This window comes from Paramormyrops kingsleyae, chromosome 25 (genome assembly GCF_048594095.1).
Source record: "Paramormyrops kingsleyae isolate MSU_618 chromosome 25, PKINGS_0.4, whole genome shotgun sequence".
In the NCBI taxonomy this organism is placed as follows: Eukaryota; Metazoa; Chordata; class Actinopteri; order Osteoglossiformes; family Mormyridae; genus Paramormyrops; species Paramormyrops kingsleyae.
The window spans coordinates 30,034,669-30,053,723 of NC_132821.1; the positions used below are offsets into that span (position 1 = coordinate 30,034,669).

At 43.6% G+C, this 19,055-nt stretch overlaps 2 long non-coding RNA genes across 2 annotated transcripts in view; one reads left to right on the top strand and one right to left on the bottom strand.

The window, feature by feature from the left end:
* Positions 1-4,346: 4,346 nt before the first annotated feature.
* On the top strand, positions 4,347-12,019 carry LOC140582850 (uncharacterized). The gene is made up of 6 exons (XR_011985639.1): positions 4,347-4,478; positions 4,631-4,682; positions 5,689-5,813; positions 8,724-8,840; positions 11,591-11,664; positions 11,743-12,019. It is a non-coding gene; the product is annotated as an uncharacterized lncRNA (long non-coding RNA).
* Positions 7,149-19,055, bottom strand: part of LOC140582849 (uncharacterized) — a 28,141-nt gene continuing 16,234 nt past the window's right edge. Inside the window, exon 2 of the long non-coding RNA XR_011985638.1 lies at positions 7,149-8,028. This is a non-coding gene — a long non-coding RNA (uncharacterized lncRNA). The remainder of the gene's footprint in view (positions 8,029-19,055) is intronic.

Consider the following 19,055-nt stretch of genomic DNA (forward strand, 5'->3'; position numbering starts at 1 on the left):
TTTTAATTGGCCGTGACACGTCCACTAGCCCAGGGATTGTCAGACTTTCCAAGCAAAAGGTCTCTCTGTTGACTATTACATTGGGTGGGGGTGTCCCTCTGTAATTTTTGCCGATTGGGGAAGGCGAGTTTCCCCCAGGTAGCTCTTTAGAGCTGGTGATCGGATCCCTGTGGCAGTTCAATACAGACCAAATCAAATTAGCCTATTACAGATCTGCGGCCGGCTAGACGGCCGGATATGGGGCCGTGGGCCGCCGGTTGGAAAACCCCTCACTAGACCTGCACCTCAGCGCAGAGCCAAGTCACAGGACAGGTGAAATGGCTTCTCATCACAGCTGGACGCTGTGGCCGCACTCCGGACCAGTGGGACATGCTAGAGGCAGACTGCCTCTCCTTCCTCGCTAGGCAACCTGGATGAGTCACCGCCGGAGGAATGAGGTCAGCGAACGGAGCAGATGTTTCCCATCTGCGGGCGGGAGGCATCCAAGGTTTACGCTTCTCCGTTCGGGCTTCTCTTTATCTTGGAAGGGCCTTTCCCAGGGGGGGAAACAAACGCAACGCCTCACGTCGTGCCCCCACCCTGCCGATTTTACCGGAATCGCTGTTTATCTGTTTCAGCACGACTGGCTTCACTCTGTGCAATCCTTCAGAGATTAGCGGGCCGGTTTTATCCATACCGAGTATTAAATTCCTCTTACACAAACAAAAAGCACTTTTGACCTTCTTCCCGATCGTTTCACACTTTGACTTTTAAAAACACGGTCCCTGGCTGATATCATCACACCATTTAAAACGGTCGGTAACATTCAGAGAGTCCCTGTGATCTAGAAGTCAGCAGAGTCTGTTATGATGTGTCCTGTTTCACGTTATGGACATTATGGGGCAATAACAATATTATAGTCAAATGTATCACATGACATCAACAATATAAGATGGATTATGGATTTGGGGGGAGGGGGGCGGAACTATGGAGACTGATGAAGGGCAAGACAACATAAGGTATGTTTCTGTGAAACTTCCCCTTTCGTCACAAAGGAAATGAATGAAGGGCTCACTGTTTCCCATTGTGTACGAATGAACGTTTATATGATACCCGGTGATGGACTGGTGTCCTGTCGCTGCACCTCTCCTGCTTCCTGGAATAAACTCTGAATCACCATGACCTAGATTTGATGAACTTCACTGAAAAAAAATGAGAGGATGCGAGGTGCATTGTTCAAATCAATCTCATTTTCATAAATCTTTTAACAGGTAACTCCTACAAAAATAAATACTGAGATTTTGTAATACTCCCTTGGCTCAGCTTGTTTAAAATAATAAAAAAAAATTAAAAAGAGAGGATTTTTTCCGTTGAATTCAGGACATGGATCTTTGACAGAGATGGTTTGATTTTGGCCTCCCTGCTGTTTCCAACACAATCGAGAAACATTGACTAAATGCTTCTTTACTCGTCTGGAATGACAGGAACAACTCAGCGTGGAATTTTCAGCTTAGTCGTGGGAGAATCTCCAGGGAATTCAAGCATTATTCGATATTTAATAGCATTTTTAAAACAGTATTATTCAGACAAATATGAGGACATCAAATAAGCTTAAAATAGGTATTCCTATTTGCCATCAAATCACAAAAACACTGTTGTAGGGATAGGGGAGATCTTTTATAGACCAGTTATAACAATCATACCAAAAACAAACCCTTAATTATTTATTCCCAAGCCAGCTAGAATATTACCCCTCTGATTATCTACAGAATAACCAATGACACTCTAAGTCACTTAGGGAAGATCTTATGTCAAAGGATACCGTCACCTAATTTATTAACATTCAAATCAGGCATCCAATTAGAAATTACCAACTGTGATGCGAACCATTTCCTGGTCCGTGTCTGATGGGTACCGTGCATACTGATCTGCCCTGTTCCAGACAGACCGATTATAGCCAGAGAGACTGCCGGCAAACACGGCTGGGATACCTGATGCTCTGCCATCCAAGTTCCCACTCTGACAGGTATAATAAATTTATTTAACAGGATTTCACAGACCCCATTAAACGGTTATCTGGTGACCTTCACCGCAAAGAGCTTTCACTAAACGATATCAGTGTAGGTTAATATTTCATACTCAAATTTAAATACTTAGATCAAAGAAAACAAGACATTTATGGGTAGCTTCGTCGTACGCAGTGGCTCATAAAATATTAAGGCAGAACCTCCTGGCTGGAACAGATGCAGTACGGACCCCGCGATCTGCCAGGCAAGGGTCTCCAGGTTTGCTCGCTCGTTCCGCCCCAGCAGCGGGGTCGTTCGAGAGAGCCTTAGGTATTCCTTATGTCTGTCAGGGCAAATTCTTTTGAGCTCCTCCAGGTTTGCTTTGGAGGGATGGCTGTGAGTGTTGGACGATCGCAATGCATCGCACGGTGCTGCAAGTATCATCCTGGGGTGGCGGGTAGTGTGGGGTGGGCAAAAAGCATTCCTTTCCCTCTGCATTTCCTTTGTCTAAACCTTCCCCAATGGATCGACCAGCACATTGGTTACAATGGGGAGTTAAATCATAATTAGAGAGACTGTGCTTGCGATGGTTGTGCGGTGGGGTGGGGGGTCTTGAATGAACCGCTCAGTTTATTTGTTGTCATATGTTTCTGATCAGTCTTAAAGATGCAGAATGTTCATTTGTCGTTGTTTTATCACTTTGAAGCAATACGAAAAACTAAAAAATGTCAAACATGCTTTTATTTGATATGCGTATTATACATATAGTGCAGTTAGATAGTACTTGACATTTGTTAAGCAGCATGTAAATCCTTCTCACACATCCGTTTTCTGTCACTGTTTAGCCTGTTTTGGGTCGCAGGGGGGTCCAGAGCCCGTCCTGGAGGCTATGGGCACAAGACACGGAACCACCCAGGACGGAGGACCAACCCATAACAGCGCTCACTCACACACCATTCACGACATGTAAATGAAACTTAAAAATGCATTAAAATGGCTTACGACCACAAGCAGGACTCTTGCTTATTCATGCGTAATGTCCAGGTGAAAATGCATCTCACCCCCAGCAGACTTCAGCTAGAACGTGAAGTTTGGGCAGGAGTACGGCAAGTGCAATAAGTAAAGAAAAAACAAGAACATGGGACAGAAACAGAAACCAAGGCATATGTCACCCACTCTAGAAATGAAAAACAAATTTTTAGCGCAAAACTTCTATGAAACCATTGACTTTGGGTCTTTTACAAAATTTTGGGACATTAGCTTTTTTCTTAATGTTGGAGGAGGCGGAGCTGGGCTTCTCTATGTCTGTATTTACAACCTTTTTGTTACATTTGACCTATATTTGCAGAACATTGCATGTTGCTATTCAACACCCTGTCCAGCAGGGGGTGCAATGGGGCAATCAGAATTAGTAATAGAATCAGAATGCTTTTGTACAATTGTTACAATGTTTTGTATGTATAATGCATGAATATGGTAGGGCCTCTGGCACTAGGGTGCCTGTTCTCCCTGTGTCGTCATGGGGTTTCTTCTGGGCACTCTGCCCCCCCAGTCCAAAAAGATGCTGAAGTTAATTGGAGTTACCAAATTGCATGCAGGCGTCCATGTGTGAGTGTGCCCTTCGATAGTCTGGCACCCCATCCTGGGTTGTTCCCTGCCTTGTTCCCATACCCTCCGGGATAGGCCCCCCCGTGACCCCGAATAAGACGTGCAGTTTCAGAAACTGGATGGATAGATATGAAAATGGTAATAAATAGGCAGGTGAGTTTAAAAATAGGTGCAGAACTGTGGTGAAACATATATCGTTTTTTTGCTGGTAAAATAAAATAGTGCATGCAAAAGATAAATAAATAGATATCAATAAAAATTGGTAGTATTCATAGCACATGTGCCGTGAGTGATTTACCGGGCATTCAGATATCAATCATTCAACTTCCAGCCATGACCGTAGCGTAGTGAGACTGAAAGTCAGCCCAGGCCTTGGGGGAGAATGTCCATCCATCCATATTCTAAACACATAACTTCATCAGAGTCATGTGGTGCATAGTAAATTTAAGGACGTGTTTATTAATAAACATTTGATTTACCCCAGAACAATATTAACAATACATTGAGATGTCGGCCTTAATCTGTGCAATATTTGCTGAAACAAAATGATAAAAATGAAAATGAGGAAATGAAACAGAGTGACTCATCCCGAACGAACGTCATCATTAATTGCAGAAGTTTTGCCTTTGGCTGCCATCTACAGGAAAGGAGCAGAATTGCAGTCAAATACTTTAAATGCGTCTCTGTGAGCAACAGCACAGCGAATATGACCATGAAAATGTCCCACTGTCCCTGATATAGACGGTTCCAATGGCACCATAACGACCCCCAGCGGTTCTACAGCAGGGATGATCCAGAGCTGGATGCTGGTGGTCAGTGTGTCTGCGGCTGTTCTGCTCTGTGCTCCTCTCTCTGTCGGTACCTACTGGCTGGGGAGAAGACAGGGTGAGTCCCCTGGGTCACCAAAGATGACCTGCATGTTCAGGTCTGAGAGCCTGGGGTATTGCTGAGATGCTCTATGCTGTTTATTCCTGACCTGCTCTAGACACTCCTTTGGATGTTTCGGCTGATCTTGCTCTGATGTTTATTTCTGTAAGGTTACAACAGGCCGCAGCTAAACTAAGAATTACAAGAATTACTGATGATGAGGTAAGCAGTGTGGCGTTATAGGTTAACCTCTTTGCTACTGAATCATTTATTGTTCAGATATTGTATTAAAATGGTAAATGTGATTCGTGTGATACAGTATGAAATGATGACAACACAGGCAGTTATTGACTGGCGTAAGTAATATATACCACAGGCCTTTACCTCAGTCAAATTTTACAGAATAAAATTGTTGGATTAACCTCCTCTTACCATTCAAGACAAAAACAAACACATTGTCTCCCAGTCTGTCTACGTTTGGGGGCACGGAGAGCATAAGCAGCACGTTTAGCTCCCCCCCCCCCCATGCCCCCCGGCCGTCACAGCCATGTCCTGTTAGCACTCTTGCAGCTGAAAGTAAGGAAACCACAATTACCGTTTACCTGTGTAGTGTTGGTCGCCCCCTGCTGGTGCACAGATGACAGTTTCTGTTACTAAATTCCAAAATATTAAGCACATGTGAATGTGGTATGTAGCTTAGTAAGTTAAGAATCTGTGTTCATGTCCAGAAGGCTGTGGGTTTGAATCCTGTAGCTGGCAGAGTAATAATGTCACCAATGGGACCTTAAGTATGGCCCTTAAACCCAGCTGCTCTGGGGTGCTGGAGGCTGGATGCTGACCCTGTTCTTTGAGTCCAGGCTTTCCTCACTTGGATGCCTTTAGCCCGCGGTTCCGTGGGAGTCTTTAGGTCTCGTGATTTAATTCGGACTCAACCCACCGTTCGGGGGTGTCGGACGCTGACACTACTCTCTGACTCCAAACTTTCCTCTCTTTTATGTCACTCTGGACAAAACTTATGCAACTTATAACTGTCTATTTTCTTATTCAGAATGTCACATTTAGGCACTCTCTGAAGCTGCTTTCAAACCTGTATGTTGATTCTAAGTGACATAAATAGGTTTGTTGTCCAGCCTACTTATAAGTATCAGTTCTCAGAAAAGCCATGTCCTCACCCACTTCCACTGCACATATTGCCGAATGTTTTTAGACTCAGAGTCTTTTTTTGAAGGTATCGTCATTGTGCAGAAGATACAAGCAGGAGAACCCCGGCTTCTGCGCACTGTGCAGTTCCTACATTAAACTGCTCACTAAGAACTCTGTGGATTATCTGCAGTAACTTGGTCCTGATTCCTGGTAAGAGACGTCGCTGTTGGATTTTTCAAATGTATATTTTTGCCGCTTTAATCACCACAGAAATAATGCTAATCAGTCCCATTATATGAGAGAAAACCAACATTTCTAAGGCCAATAACTCCCAGCAGAACGACCCAGATGGATAGTTAGTACTAAAGCTCCACTAAAACATGTTTTTTTCAGTTTTGGGGTGAACTGCCCCTTTAAATCTGGAAATCTGAATTTCGAACATAAAGCTAACTTTACCGCAGTAAGGTACATTGTGTGTTACATTAATTTGTTTCCATCTACGATTATAAGGTTCCCTGCAGTCGAAGCGGCATGTGAGCAAATGGAACAATCGAAATGGACATTAAACAGTATAATCAATGTTGTTTCTGAATTTAAAGAAGAATTAGAGAAAAAAAAATCAAAGAAAGTATTTAATGCCTACAGAAATCACATTTAAGACGTCATATATTATTTTAAACCTTGTTTAAATTGATTTAATGCTTTTTAATACTGTTTAATGACCTGCGGAAATGTGTGATGAAGGTAACAGACCAGCCTTGTGGTACAGACAATGCTCTCATGAGAATCAGCCTGAGAATTTCTGCATGATCCTCTTCTTCGTTTCGTGTGGAATTCCTCATTCACTTCATATAGTCCTTGGCTTAAAAACATCAAAGAGTCTGATCTGGGACTTTACTGTTGTTTCACAAAATATCTCAGTTTTCAACAGACCAGATGTAAGAGCTCAAGAACAGCTAAGAGTGCAGGTATCATCCGTCTCAGATTCATTGCAGTAATGTGCATATGCTGCTCTGATTGGGATGACAATCCTGATAATCTGGGACCAATAAAAGAATAAATAGTAAAAGAATTACAGAAAGAAAAATAAACAATGTACATTAAGGATGATCAAAAACAAAATACATTTCATTAGCTCTTATATGCATGCTAACTTTGTAATATTATAAATGTTAAGTTTCGATAATAGGAATACAGGTAACTATATTTTAGCATTTATAAATGATTGTTATGGCAGTGATGGGATAATGGGGATTCAATTTTTAATTCGTACATGCATCATTCACAAAACAGAAGTAATTAATAATAATAATAATAATATAATGTACTGTAATTTTATATTATATGTAATATATAATATATTTAATAGCTAAATAAAATATATTGTCTTAGGTTTATTTTTCATTGTCATTTGATACTTTTTTGATAATTTTTTGTTTAAAAAGTGCCCAATCCTAAGGACCATTCCTTTTCAGTCCTTTTAAATGTAAAACAATTAGAAAGACCATGTCACATCATGGGCAAGGACAGAGGCGAAGGCAGGTGTGGGAAACCAAAGGGGGCTTTATTAACTGAAATAACCGCAGGGCAAAAAGGAAACAGACCATGAGAGGTCAAAACATAATTTTACAAATGAGAGGAGGCCATTCGGCCCATCAAGCTCATTTGGGGAGAACTTAACTAATAGCTCAGAGTTATTAAAATCTTATCTAGATCTGATTTAAAGGAACCCAAGGTTTTCTTGCACTACACTAACAGGAAGACTGTTTCATACTGTACACGCTAAGTAATGAAGTGTTTTCTCAAATCGATCTTAAAATGTTCTCCGACTGATTTCCACCTATTGGCAAGAGTTCTAGTATTTAAACAAAATATTGAAGTAGCCATTTGGCTGAACAGCATCCAGACCCGTTAGAATCTTATAGACCTGGATCATGTCCCCCCTTAGTCTCCTTTGCTCAAGGCTAAACAGATTCAGCTCAGCTAACCTCTCCCCATAAGACATTCCTCTCAGACCAGGAATCATTCTTGTAGCCCTACATTGCACCATTTCCAAGGCCGCAATGTCCTTTTTAAGATATGGTGACTAAATCTGCACACAATATTCTTGGTGGGGTCTTATATAATCATAGAATTCCCTCCCTAAAACAGAGTAAGGAGGATCAGGTGAGAGTACAGGACACAAGGCCCACTGGGGGAGCACATGCAGGCAGCAACATCAATGACTGGACTGGGGAGCTCGAGACAGGGAGGCACTATATACATCACTGACGAGGGAGCAGACGAGAGGCACCTGGGGTGAGCCACACGAGGGCTGTAACGAGAGGCACTTGGGGTGAGCCACACGAGGGCTGTAACGAGAGGCACCTGGGGTGAGCCACACGAGGGCTGTAACGAGAGGCACCTGGGGTGATCCACACGAGGGCTGTAACGAGAGGGGAGATTAAACAAGTAACAGGTGTGGCTCGTTAGAGCCACACAATGAAGAGAACGAGGAGAAAAGAATGCAGGGTGTGACACATAATACTAAGCATGTTTTTACATGTTTTATTATGGGTGTTAGCAGAATATTATACTGCAGTAGATTTGGTGCTTCGTAGTTTGTTTGCATGGTAATCAAAGGTTAAATTTCCCAATGAGAAACATTTATTAATTATAAAAAAATGTAAAAATTAAAAAAAAAAATTATGAAAATAAACCAAGTACATAGATAATTAGATTCACTTGTTTGAATATTTTGGCATGATTTGGGCCAGCATTGCACAGTGAAGATCTCGGTAACTCTGTTACCATCAGAGGAAGTTGTCAGCGCATGGATCATTTCTTGAACACCAAGCATGTTTTTACCTGTTAGTCTGGTTGCGAAACCATTTCTAAGACCCTGGAGCGTCACTGAGACGTTGTCAAACTAATATCATGTCATACCAGTGTTCATACGCAGCTTAATCCTGCCTCTCCCACTCAAACACTGCAGCTAAGCAGCCCCCCCCCCCAGTGATCCCTGTTGCCATTTTGTGCTGTGGTGTGTGTATTAAAGCCCACATCAAGGTTAATGTGCTTCTGCTGCCTGCTCAGATGGACCCAAATCAACCACCATGCCCCTTTGTGTTTCATTGCCAGAAACAATGTGGATCGGCGAGGGATTTCTATTGACTGTGGTTTTCATCCTAACTGCAATTTGTGCTCTGCTCCTCTTTCCCTTCTCTGTTTTCATGTACATGCGGGGATACAAACAGGGTGAGTTACCTAGTGCATAACCGTCACGGCAGCTGCCAGTCTGCTGTAGCTGTTTGACAGTCCAAGAGTGACAAACTCCCTCATATTAGGTTACCGTGTATCTCTGTTTATGTCCCAAATCAAACTAAACTAACACGCTGCCTCTGTATGTATGCATAACCACATATAAAACCATAAACCCAACACAGGGCAAACCATGATAAAAAAGCATTGTTGTTATAGCCCTTCTGTCCTGGGTATGACGTTAAACTGCATCTGGCCCTGCAAGCAGTCCTCCAAATTGCAGGGAGACAATTTTTGGTACTCCAGCCACTATAAAACAACTCACAACTGCTCAAAATAAACTGGCACGATACCCTTCTGCTCTCTGTGGGAGTAGCTCTGCTGCAGCTGCCCGCAGGAAGGCTGCACGCACCATGAAGGAGATGGGGGAAAGCCTTCGGGAGCCCCATCCCCGGACGGGTCGAAACCGTCAGAGAGCTAATAGGGTCAGGCCTGTTGGGGATCAGGGCTGGTGTGGTGCTGAGAGTCGCCTGCTGCATGGCGGCACTTGGGTCCCAGTTTGAGGTGGCCCATGAAGGGACGTGGAACATCTTATCTCCAGCAAGTTTACTATCTTCCTCCACTGTTGGGGGAGCTTCGTAAACTCCTTCCAATGGTGTCTGATGTCACTCCATTCAACGAGCGTATTATGAGACTCAGGCTAAGGCACTCCTTGGGTGTGTCTGTTGTCTCAGTGTATGCTCCGACCGCGATGAGTGATGTCTTGTTGAGGGAGACATTTTACTCGCAGTTTTGCTCGGTGGTTGAAGGGTGCCCACGAGGTGACACTCCTCTGGTCATGGGTGACTTCAATGTGAACACTGGTACTGACAGGGCTGGCTATGAGGATTGTGTCGGTCCCCATGGATCTGGAGACTGGGTGAAAGTGGGTCCATGTTCCTTGACTTTGCGAAAGGACAGGGGCTGCGGGTCGCTGGATGGTACTTGCAGACTTGGGTACGACTGCTGACTCTAATGTGATGTGGGAGACCTTGATAAGACTCTAAAGGTTGCCGAGGGCTGTGCTGGTGTTGCTGGTGTTCCCAGAAGGAGGTGTTTCATCTCGCAGGGCACCTTGGATATTATCGAGAGGAGTTGCAGGGCATGAATTGGTGGCAATTCCAGTCTGTACCAGGAGCTGAGAAAGACGGGTGTGAGGGCTCTGAGGGCAAATAAAGAGGAGTTTGTTAGATGAATCTGTGAGCAGGTGACACACCATCTGTGGTCTAATGTTTATAGAGGAATCAAAGCATTATGCACATCTTGCAGTCAGAGCAGGTGATGGAACGGTCCTTCCGGATGACACTGCAGCTGCGACCCGCTGGGCCGGCTACTTTGAGCAGTTGTTTAAAGCTGATCCTCTAGCAAGGATGTTGGACATCTCTGGGTCCACGGTTCTTGAAGCTGATCCTCCGACCAGCTGTGAACCACTCAACCTCACTGAGATTGCACGAGTGGTGAATCAGCTGGGGGTACGGAAGGCCGCAGGGATCTGTGGTATCCGGGGTGAACTTCTCCAGGCTGGTGGTAAGGCTGTCCTCCTGGCATTACAGGCAATCTTTGCTTCCATTTTGGAGTCAGGCGTCATCCCTACTGACTGGAAAGCGGGACTTTTAATCCCCTCTCCGGAAATGGAAGGGTGATCACCTGGATTGTGGCAACTACAGGGGAGTAACACTGCTCTCAGTGCTGGGTAAGGTCCTTGCTAGGGTCATTCTTAACAGGATCTGTGATCACTTGCTTACCTGTCAGTGACCGGAGCAGTCTGCTTTTACCCCTAAGAAGACCGTATCCTCACACTGAGAGTTCTCATCAAGCACAACCGTGAAAATCAGCAGAGGTTCTTTGCAGCCTTTGTCAATTTCCATAAAGCGTTCGAGTTGCCCTGTGGGACATCCTGAGACTTTGTGGGATCCCCCCGAAGTTGCTGGACGTCATGGCCGGCCTGTACACTGGTACTGTGAGTTCTGTGCAGAGTGAAGGGAGAACCTCTGCGTTCTGCCCAGTTGATTCTGGGGTTCGCCGGGGTTGTGTTCTTGGTCCTACTCTGTTCAATGCTTGTATGGACTGGGTGTTGGGCAGGGTCGTGGGGTCCAGCAGCTGTGGGGTGAAGAAAGATTTACTGATCTTGACTTTGCCGACGTTGCTGTGATCTTAGCGGAGTCAATCGAGGCTCTGATCGCGACTCTCGAGAGTCTGTCTGGGATTGCGAGTGTCCTGGATAAAGACCAAGATCCAGGTATTTAATGACTTCTTACGCACAGCATCAGTAGTGTGTCTGTCTGCGGGGAGAATGTCGACCTTGTCGAGAGATTTACCTCGGCAGCGACATTCATGTCTCTGGTCACTCTTCCTATGAAGTCAGCAGACGGATTGGAAGAGAATGGGGGGTCATGAGGTCGCCCATGTGGCGGGTTTCCCTGAGGGTGATCCGACTCGCAGGATGCTCATTGCTGGGGACCCAAGCAGCCGGACCAGGCCAAGGGGACGCCCACGTAACACTTGGCTGTGGCAGATTGATGGGCATTTCCAGAGGGTAGGACTGGACCATGTGTCTGCCTGGGGGGTCGCCAGCCGGGATCCCGAGGAGTATCGCCGTGTGGTTGGCGCGGCAACGCACTGCATCAGCCTATGCTCCCCAACCTGACCTGACCTGTGCTGAGTATTAATCATATGTGTGAATAGTAATAATAATTTAATAACTTTAGGTCTGAAGAAATCTGTGCTTCATACGACTGTGGAGGAGGGACAGCAGCTTCCTGCTGGCGCACATGGGAAGCAGGTACTTCACTGTCTGATTGGCTGTCAGATGACATCATACGTCATAAATGTCTTATTAATCTATTATACTGTATCATAGGCGCAGGCCATAAGTGATGGAGGACGACTGCTTGGCATTTACTCAGAGGTCAACTACAGCCCTCTGTGACCTCTGACCTTCCACAAGTCATGTGATCCAGATAACCCCACTCTCCAAGACTCACTTGCACACCTTACATGTCTCCTACATGACTTCATTTTTGACACATAAGGGGTTCAATTTTCTCATTCAGATATAATTGTGATTTAAATTTTTATGCACACATTGTAGTCTGGCTGAACTGTAAAAGCAGTTTCCAGCTTTATTTTGGATGATTATTAAGCAATAAAAAGTTTCTTTTAATTTGATTCTGAAAACGGCCTTTATTTGAATAATTTTTAGTGCATATCATCCAGGGACGTGCACAGGAATTTTAAGGGGCCATTGCTCTGACCTGAAAAAGGGCACCCCCTCCCCCCAAAAAAAAAAAAAATCACAGACTGTATGGAGAACTGAAAAATATACCATTTCTTTATTGATTAAGTCTTTATTAGTATACCTTGCTCCAAATTTACTTTAAAGCCTCCTATTGGGGGCCATCTGCAAGGATGTGCTCCCCTTTGCTGCCTCCCTGAGCTGCATCTCTCTCTCCAAAATCCTCCTCTTTTCGGAAGGCATCCTAGCTTAGTGTAGCATGCAAACACCCAAAGCAGCGATAGCATTTAGGCATTTTACCATTTTGAATAAAACAATTAATGTAATGCATATCACAACAAAAATTATTACTTCCATCATTTATGCTTCTTGTTAAAACAAACATGTTGCAGAATAACCATCAACATGCTATCTGCTATCTAAATGCATTTCGGGTGGCATTTTTAAAAAATGCGCGCAGTTTGCCACCATTCAGGAAGTGCGCACTGTAGGGTAATGGGTCGTTCACGAAGTGCGCACTGCAGGGGAATGGGAATGGAAATATTTTCCTCATAACTCTGTAAGACTTGAAACCGCTGATAAATTCAGTTTGTTGGTCTTAGTGTCAGACTCCAAATGACCACAGAACTGAAACAGCCCCCCTGAGATCCAGTCTCAACAGAAACTGTATGTTGTGAGCTTCATATGTACTGTAGCAATTTATGTCATGGTTCTCGTTCAGAAGGCCAATGCATGACACCTAACCTGGTGTAAAGAGCACAAAACCTGGACCAGTGAGCAATGCAGAACCTATATGGCCTGATGGGTCGTCTGTCACTCTCTATCCCACATCTGGGTGGGTTTATGTTTGGAGAAAGACAAAGGACGCCTTCAGCTTCACTTTACTTTGATCGCCCTACTTTGCCTTGCGGTAGCCTGTCTGCTTCTGACTAACTACTGAGGTTAATGCTGCGTGCACAGAAAACACGGTGGGAATTTTCTCTCAATGACAAATATAGACCCATCAAAGCTTATGATAAACCGCCAAACACAAGCCACTTAAATGCAGCAGCAAAACTACAATAAGCACTTAGATACAGTGTAACGTTGGAAAAACGCTGTGTGTGCGTGTGTGTGTATATATATATATATATATACACTCACCTAAAGGATTATTAGGAACACCTGTTCAATTTCTCATTAATGCAATTATCTAATCAACCAATCACATGGCAGTTGCTTCAATGCATTTGGGGGTGTGGTCCTGGTCAAGACAATCTCCTGAACTCCAAACTGAATGTCAGAATGGGAAAGAAAGGTGATTTAAGCAATTTTGAGCGTGGCATGGTTGTTGGTGCCAGACGGGCCGGTCTGAGTATTTCACAATCTGCTCAGTTACTGGGATTTTCACGCACAACCATTTCTAGGGTTTACAAAGAATGGTGTGCAAAGGGAAAAACATCCAGTATGCGGCAGTCCTGTGGGCGAAAATGCCTTGTTGATGCTAGAGGTCAGAGGAGAATGGGCCGACTGATTCAAGCTGATAGAAGAGCAACTTTGGCTGAAATAACCACTCGTTACTACCGAGGTTTGCAGCAAAGCATTTGTGAAGCCACAACACGCACAACCTTGAGGCGGATGGGCTACAACAGCAGAAGACCCCACCGGGTACCACTCATCTCCACTACAAATAGGAAAAAGAGGCTACAATTTGCACGAGCTCACCAAAATTGGACAGTTGAAGACTGGAAAAATGTTGCCTGGTCTGATGAGTCTCGATTTCTGTTGAGACATTCAAATGGTAGAGTCAGAATTTGGCGTAAACAGAATGAGAACATGGATCCATCATGCCTTGTTACCACTGTGCAGGCTGGTGGTGGTGGTGTAATGGTGTGGGGGATGTTTTCTTGGCACACTTTAGGCCCCTTAGTGCCAATTGGGCATCGTTTAAATGCCACGGCCTACCTGAGCATTGTTTCTGACCATGTCCATCCCATTATGACCACCATGTACCCATCCTCTGATGGCTACTTCCAGGAGGATAATGCACCATGTCACAAAGCTCGAATCATTTCAAATTGGTTTCTTGAACATGACAATGAGTTCACTGTACTAAAATGGCCCCCACAGTCACCAGATCTCAACCCAATAGAGCATCTTTGGGATCTGGTGGAACGGGAGCTTCGTGCCCTGGATGTGCATCCCACAAATCTCCATCAACTGCAAGATGCTATCCTATCAATATGGGCCAACATTTCTAAAGAATGCTTTCAGCACCTTGTTGAATCAATGCCACGTAGAATTAAGGCAGTTCTGAAGGCGAAAGAGGGTCAAACACCATATTAGTATGGTGTTCCTAATAATCCTTTAGGTGAGTGTATATATATATATATATATATATATATATATATATATATATATATATATATATATAAGAACATAAGAACTATACAAAGTTCGGCCCATCGAGCTCGCTTGGGGAGAACTTAACTAATAGCTCAGAGTTGTTAAAATCTTATATAGCTCTGATTTAAAGGAACCCAAGGATTCAGCTTGCACTATGTTATCAGGAAGACTATTCCATACTCTGACTAGACGCTGTGTAAAGAAGTGCTTCCTTAAATCCAGTTTGAAATGTTCTCCCGCTAATTTCCACCTATGGCCGCGAGTTCTTGTATTTGAACTAATGCTGAAGTAACTATTCGGTTGAACAGCATCCAAACCTGTTAGAATCTTATAGACCTGGATCATGTCCCCCCTCAGTCTCCTTTGCTTGAGGCTGAACAGATTTAGCTCAACTGACCTTTCCTCATAAGACATTCCCCTAAGACCAGGAATCATTCTTGTGGCCCTACGTTGCACCTTTTCTAAGGCTGCAATGTCCTTTTTAAGATATGGTGACCAAACCTGCACACAATATTCTAGGTGAGATCTCACCAAGGAATTGTATAATCTTAGCATTACCTCCCTTGACTTCAACTCCACATACCTGGAGATATACCCCAACATCCTATTGGCCTTTTTTATTGCTTCCCCGCACTGGCGAGAATGAGACATGGAAGCATCAACATACACACCAAGGTCTTTCTCATAATCAGCTACCTTTATTTCAGTAGGTCCCATAAAATACCCGTACTTTATATTTCTGCTCCCTACATGGAGTACCTTACATTTGTCTATGTTAAATTTCATTTGCCAGGTATCGGCCCAGTCACTAATTAAATCAAGATCCCGCTGTAGCTGCTGAGCCGCTAGTTCAGTATCTGCTACACCACCCACCTTGGTGTCATCTGCAAATTTCACCAGTTTACTGTATATATTGGTGTCTATATCATTTATGTAAATTAGGAACAATAGTGGTCCTAAAATTGAACCCTGCGGTACCCCACTATGAACGCAGGCCCACTGTGACATTGTGCCTCTTATAACTACTCGCTGCTTCCTATCTGTTAACCAGTTATCAATCCAGGTCGCTACAGTTCTTTAAAATACCTGTCGCTTTGAGTTTAAGTAAGAGCCTCTTGTGGGGGACAACATCAAAAGCCTTTTGGAAATCTAAGTAGATGACATCATAGGCCTTCTTATCATCAACTTCCTGAGTAGCTTCCTCAAAAAACTCCAACAGATTTGTTAAACAGGATCTAACTCTCCTAAATCCATGCTGGCTATCCCTCAAAATGTTATTTGAGTCCAGGTAATCTACCATTTTCTCTTTGATTATAGCCTCCATAACTTTACCAGTTAAACAAGTTAGACTGATTGGCCTATAATTTGACAAATTACTTCTATCCCCTTTTTTGAAAATGGGCGTTATGTTGGCATGCTTCCAATCAGAAGGTACCACACCTTCAGATAAGGATTTTTGAAACAGTAAAGTTAAGGGTTGGCAAATAATATCCCTCATCTCTTTTAACACTATAGGTACAGTAAGATGCCATCAGGGCCCTGAGATTTATTTATTTTGAGCTTAGCTAGGCTTTGCAAAACATCAGCTTCAGTTATATATATATTAGTTATAGACGATGCTGGATTAGTAATAAGAATTGGTAAGTTACTAGTGTCCTCAACAGTGAATACCAGGGTTCCCCCTGGAGTTTGATTTCAATTCTTCACTTTTCTTTGTATTTTTGCTTCTACTAATCAAATTCTTCACTTTTTTTTAAGCATCCGTTTTTTATAGTCACTCTCTCGCCGCTTCTTAATAAATTAATCATTAAACTCACGACCGTTCAGTGCGAGGTGCACCGTTATCAGCACCTTTTGCAGCCTTAGAGAACCCGAATGCTAAAAGTCCAGGCTGTTTCGACATGATTCACTCATCTGACAGGTGCTAGCTTGGCGGGGAAATACTAAAAAAGTACATCCGGGTACAAAGCATGGGGAATCCCGTTTTCCATATTTGGAACAAGCCACACTGTGATTGGTCAACTAACGGCATGGGCGAGTCACGAGTCTACTTGATAAGGTTGGGAGAATCGTGAATACTGTGTAAAAATTTGCGTGCTGGCGTGATGAAAACATGATGTATAGTACGCATTTCGGAAATAATGTTCTAATTACTATATATATAAGGTAAGCTAATACTTTCCCGGTGTTTCATAGTACCTTTGAGAGGGACATTCTAAAACGCTTAATGTGAAAACGCTTAATGTGGTTTAATGTACCAAAATAGCGACCAATAATCACCAAATTTCGCACACACACATCTGGTCATAATTACTTTCACCTGACAAAAAATCAAAACCGAAATACAAGGAATATGGACTTTATTTTACGTTAAGCGTTTTCCCCTCCATTGACGCCCATTATAAGGAAAAGGCTTAATGTAAAATAAAGTCCATATTCCTTGTATTTCGGTTTTGATTTTTTGTCAGGTGAAAGTCTTTATGACCAGATGTGTGTGTGTGAAATTTGGTGATTATTGGTCGCTATTTTGGTACATTAAACCACATTAAGCGTTTTATAATGTCCCCACACCGATCGATAACATTTGCTACTTTTAGAACGGCCCATGCTCATTTGACATGGATGATAGACGATCGTGTGTCCGGGGCGCCGGGCCAGTTTTAATTAGGCCCTACGGGTGCTACGGTTGAAAATTGGGGAAAAATGAAATTCGACTTTTCAAAAATTCAAAATTCGTCATTTGAAAATTGAATTCGCCAGAGTGACGATTTGATGCCGTTTTTCTTCGTCACCATGGGTTCCGTTTTCGTCAATGACGAGAGTGACGAGCGGCAGCGGGAACCCTGAATACCCGTGCAAAACTATCATTGAACTCATTTACTATATCAATGTCGTTTTCAATTTCAATTTCAATTCAATTAATCCTGCAGATTAGTAATTTCAACTTTTAGAGCTCTTTTAGAGTTAAAATACTGGAAGAAAAAACTTCCAGTTTTATTAATCTGGTGATTTCTCTATGACATCATATATATATATATATATATATATATATATATATATATATATATATATATATATATATACACACACAAACACAGACACACACACACACACACACACACACACTCACACATGCATGTAATTTGTAATCTCCAATTAGCCTCAGCATGATTTTGGACTGTGGGGGGATACCAGAGTACCCAGAGAAAACCCCACAATGACATAATAGTAGTATGTCCTGCAATGTTCTGCCATCCTAACTATGGAGTCCCCAGTCTGTGTTGCCTGTATTAGGCTCCAGTTCACCACCTGTACTGAAGATGTGTCATAAATAGTGATGTTAACCATCTTTGTAAGCAATAGCAAAGAAAATATGACTGAAAATGTTCCTGTGTCTCTAATATAGACAGTTCCACTGGCTCCGGCTGGGTTGCTCAGGAGGTGGTCTGCCCTTGGGGCAGTCGTCTCCCAGTCTGTCTACATTTGGGGGCACAGAGAGCATAAGCAGCACGCTGAGCCTTTGTCCTCCCCCAGGCCTTTTCCACAGCCATGTCCTGTTAGCACTCTTGCAGCCGACAGTGAGGAAACCATAGTTACAGTTGGCCTGCATGGTGCTGGTCGCCCCCTGCTGGTGTGTGTCAGATTACACACTCTACGATATTAAGCACATGTCAGTCTGGTATGTAGCTCAGTGGGACATGAATCTGTGCCCATGTCTGGTAGGCTGTAGGTTTGAGTCCTGTGGCTGGCAGAGTAATCATATCACCACTGGGCCCTTAAGCATGGGCCTTAAACCCAGCTGCTCTGTGGTGCTGGAGGCTGGATGCTGACCCTGCCTGAGTCCAGGCTTTCCTCTCCTGGATGCCTTCAGCCTGCAGTGCTGTGGGAGTCTTTAGGTCTGATGATTTAAATAGGAATCAATTGATAACCCATAGAGCTTTTTCTTTTTGGTGGGGAGTGTGGATGTATGTGTTGTAAGCACGTATGAGTTTCAGTATATCTTGCAAAATATTGCAAAATGGCCTCTTTGAGCCGCGTGACTTTGAAGACCACAATGCTGCAGCCTGATGTTCATGCAAACACCCCACACAATGGAGGACTGCCTGATGGACTAGCGAGTTGGTAAATTCTGTCTTTTGCAAAATGACTGATAAAAATGCATGAACATACATGTCACTTCATGCATGGAAAGCTGCTGCCCTTCATTTCTGTCTTCGTAGAGGCAGCCCTGCATGTTTGAGGCTGGAGACCTGCTGCAGGAGAACAACGATGCACTGATGCTCGCGTTCCAGCAAAAACAGCCGCCAGTGATGACCAGACCGCAGACCTCAGCACATGCAGCCACAGTGACTGGCTGTAGCATCAGCTGCACTGAGGATGTCACAGTCACAAAAACAACCACACTTTCCAATAAAAAGTGGGACACACCCTTTATATTTACTGCATTTAGCAGTCACTCATATACAGAGTAACCCCCATTTTCAACTTGGGGTTAAGGGTCTTGCTCAGGGAGCCAATGCTAGTATAGATGGGACTCAAACCCATAACCTCTT